We start from the raw sequence: 4,072 nt of genomic DNA, 5'->3' as shown, positions 1-4,072 counted from the left end.
AAGTAAATGAAAAAAGAGTGCACACTTATCGTGAATAGGCTTTAGGAAGACCATAATACATTTTGACAGGCTAAACGCTTGAAAATGGGATGAAAGTCGGCATTCTTGTTACTTGGTTTAACACCTACAATATTTTCATATCTTTTTTTATTATTGAGCCCGAGGAAAGAATTTTTGCCATTTTTGGGTATTCAATTTATGCTTACATGCTTTCAAGTTGCTGAAGAATGGAATTGAAGCTTTATATTTGAAAACTTTTTCAATGATCCAATCCAAGTTGATATTGGCAAAAAAAATTCCCCAAGCATTGCCAATTTTCGGTTGCACAATAGTCATTTTCTTTCCGGTTGATATGTAGGTAGCTTCAGCTTTAAACTTTTTCTTGGTAGCTCCAGTAGCCCACCACATTGCTTCAACAGTTGCCCCAGAATAACCAGCTATGATAGGGTTGCCACGAAGTCTATTGAAGCAAAGTGAGAGATTATCAAAAAGGAACACAACTTTCTTTTCATAGTGGTTTCTGTGCATCTCAGAGAAATTGTGCTGACATTCTCCGGTTATAAAAAATGAAAGATGAAAAGCTACTAACTTTATAATTATCGTGTCACACCAATGACTTAACTAGTCTTAATTTAGCCCTTTCCATATTCGTAAGTGGCAAATTTTCCGAGATCTGGTGATGGGTTCATTTTCAATCTGGCATTTGTGTGAAAAATTAAATGCAGGTGACGCGTTTTGGATGTGGAATAACTCGCTTCATTTTCCATCTAACCCCTTCGGGGCTTTGAAATCAATTTGAAAATTGTGCAACGCAAAGCAAAGAAAAAGCTAAATTCAATCCAGTTCAACTGTTCAATCCGTCAGAGCAAAGTCTTTGCTCTCTGAATTGAATGACTTACTTGACATCACCAAAATCGGTTTTCTTTTTCGATTTTCCTTTGCTATCTTTGATTTCTTCCCCTTTATCATCGTTTGATACTACCCGATTGATATTATACTCGAATCTCAAATCTTGAATTCCAAACGAATCAAGGGCAGTCCCAGTGTCTAAATCTGCATCCTCATTACCAGTAACAAAGTTGTGAAAATCTTTTACAAACATTTTTGGAATTTGTAAAATGAATTTCCAGCCGGGTGTTCCAAGTGCATGTGCCACGTTGACATTGTATTTCATTCCTGCAAATTAAAACGTCAGAAGTTATTCTTTGAAGTTATATTTTCTAATCACTGTGTTAGGTAAACAAAACCCATCAGTTCATAAAGTTCATAAATTGACGGTCGTTGGGCCAGTCCATTTTGTATCCAGACAAGGGGTGGACGAACATTTCCAAAGGTCAATCAGAGAAGAATTATAAAAAAGGGATAATAAAAAAGCATTTTTTCATTATATTTCAAAATTTCCAGGGGACAAAATACTAGCTCGTCCACCCTCACTTTTAGGATATGAAAAGAATTTTTCCAAGAGGATCTTTTGCAAATTTTAACATTTTCCAGTAGCCTAGAAATCTAAGCTAGTTTGATTCAGTCACTAGGATAAATCTGATGGTAGGTGGTGACTGAATAACTAACAGTATTCCAAGGCAAACTTAAAATCCGTAAATATAAAAAATCTTTAAAGCACCGAAAACGCTATATTGCCATTAGCCGTGTGTCCTAGCCTTGTGAATACGGGCTTAGTTAACTAGGCTAATTTTCCAGGGGGTATTCACACATTTCTAAAAATCTTTCTTTGCCTTGAAAAGGTTCGTCCACCCCCCTGTACGGAAATTTCATGGAAAAGCCTAATGACTTTAGTAAAGGTTTAATAATACAGGATGTCCAGAAAAAAGGAGAAAGTCTAAACACTGACAGATATATAAGTAGAATTTTTTTGTTTCTTTCTTCCTCCTTTGTTAGAAGAAGTTAGTGAGGTTAAGTAAATCGGTAAAATCATGACGATGAACGAAATTTAACAGGCTAGTGAATTTCAACCAATCAAATTTCGTATTTTCACTAGCCTTATACATTTTTCGTCCGTGTCGTCGTGATTATCCTTGTATGCTTAACCTCAGTAATAACTCTACTCAACGACATAATTTGATATTTTCCTTTTTTTCCAGGGCATAAGCTACTAAGACAATTGAGCGTTAAGGATGCTTTATCGGTGGACGTACGGTACTAACAAACACGCGAATTCGGAAGAAATTCAAGATACTTGCCCAACTAGGAAACAAAGGTTGTTTTTTTTTGTCAAATCATGAGTAAAATCATCATCTTCAAAATCGCTTTATACTACAGGTACTCTCGCTTTATCGAATTTCTTTTATTCGCATCTTTTTATAATTCGAACTTATTCGTAGTCCCTGCCAATGAAAAACCCTCTCAAATTATTTCTATAATTCGATTCTCTATAGTTCGAACAAATAAAATTCATCCCCGTTCGAATCCGAACTAGCAAGAGCAAACTGTACTTCGTTGCATAATCAAACAAACTAATACAGCGTGTCCAAAATATCCCCCAAAAACAATGAATTTAGAACAATATGTTATTTTAATTAACGAGAAATGGGATACTTATTTATTGCCACCACAGGAAGCCTAAAGCTTCCGAGGATGGCATTCATAGCTTCACGCATAAGGAAGTTGGGCAAACATCTCATAATTTTGCGCGCGTTTTTCAGTATTTTAGTTCCGGTTAAATGGTGTACCGGTAACATTCTTAGCTTGACTGTATTTCTATTGTTTTATGAAAAATTCACTATGGTCAGAGCCCTTAAAAACAATTGTCCGGATTTGTTTTGATCTGATTACCCATTTTCAAAGCTCAATGTCTTTTTTTATTACCTCAGGGAGTTGAATTAAGGGAAATCCCTTTTTTGCTGGGAAATTCCCTATCTAAACCACAAGCAGCTATTAACCGCTCTGAGCAACGGAAATTAGAAATTTTTATCCTTTCAAAAAATTGTCGTTTGACTATTACAGTAAAATGTACAGTACAGTAGCGTTTAGTATGATATAAACAAATCATTATTGCCCCCGCAGGAGCGTAGCTACGAGGAGGCGCTCATAGCCTCACGCATAGATATTGGACTTGAATCTCGAAATTTTGTTGCGCGTGTTTGTTTGTTTTGTTGCACAAGCATCCCCGTAGTTAGTCTCCTCCTTAAATGTTCGGTTTTTGTAATATTTTCATATTTCCCCGGGGGGGGGGGGGTACTACCCTTGTCGACCGACGGGGGTGCTCCGCTGAGGTTCGAAAAATGGACCCTATGTGGGACTCGAAGTTTACGAAAAAAGTTTCCCTGAATGGGACTGAAATTCCAAAATTTTCTCAAATTTTCTACTTTTTCCCCAAATTTTCCAAAAATAGGCACCCTACGAGGGACTGATTTTTCTATTCTGGTGTTTTTGCGACCCTACCTGGGACTCGTGGAGGTTAAAAAAGGTACCCTGGCCAGCGGAGCATCCCCGTAACCCATCTTGCCCTAGTACCCCTTCCCCCACGGGTCATATTTCGTTATATGCTATTACCATTATTACATATTACAATTTATTAGTTTTGATTCAGCTTTGAAAAGCAGATGCGAGTGTTATAAATGCAAATTATAACAGTGTATGATATATAACACGAATTACAATATTACTTGTGCAAATCAAAATAAAAAAAATGGCAGACTGGTTATGATGATGAGCTGATTCATTGACTGAAAAAAGTGTTTTGTTTGTCAAATTTTGTTTCTTGTTTTTGAAACTGAATACTAACTACTGTAATTTAGTCAGAAGTTCATTTCCAGCAATGATTTTAATTCTTTTTCCAGAATCTTTAAAGAAATTTGCTTAATTTTTCAAATGTACATTTGATATTTTTATTCAGACTGTAATTTATGTTTGTCTGTTATTTTTTTAATAACTACCTATATTGTTTATAGAGCTTCTTGAGCTTTAAAGACCATCATATGGTCGTAACTCGAGAAAGTCCTTCTTAACTTGGTAAAACAAGATACCGGCAAAGTACAAAAAAGTTGAATGTACGCATATGTAAAGTTGAATCCAAAAGTGGTCGAATGAATGTCAATCAATGAAAACAAACTTT

The 4,072-nt window shown here is 35.8% G+C and overlaps 1 protein-coding gene and 1 long non-coding RNA gene across 2 annotated transcripts in view; one reads left to right on the top strand and one right to left on the bottom strand.

The window, feature by feature from the left end:
* Window positions 1-2,721, top strand: part of LOC136824670 (uncharacterized) — a 32,359-nt gene extending 29,638 nt beyond the window's left edge. The window contains exon 3 of the long non-coding RNA XR_010849139.1: window positions 2,100-2,721. This is a non-coding gene — a long non-coding RNA (uncharacterized lncRNA). The remainder of the gene's footprint in view (window positions 1-2,099) is intronic.
* Window positions 1-4,072, bottom strand: part of LOC136824666 (uncharacterized) — a 108,047-nt gene that overhangs the window by 97,131 nt on the left and 6,844 nt on the right. The gene's annotated exons all lie outside the window — the stretch shown is intronic.

The sequence above is a fragment of the Clytia hemisphaerica genome, unplaced genomic scaffold (assembly GCF_902728285.1).
Source record: "Clytia hemisphaerica strain Z4C2 unplaced genomic scaffold, Clytia hemisphaerica genome assembly, whole genome shotgun sequence".
NCBI lineage: Eukaryota > Metazoa > Cnidaria > Hydrozoa > Leptothecata > Clytiidae > Clytia > Clytia hemisphaerica.
The sequence above is the reverse complement of the archived record's forward strand: the minus strand, read 5'-3'. Positions and strand labels throughout refer to the sequence as shown.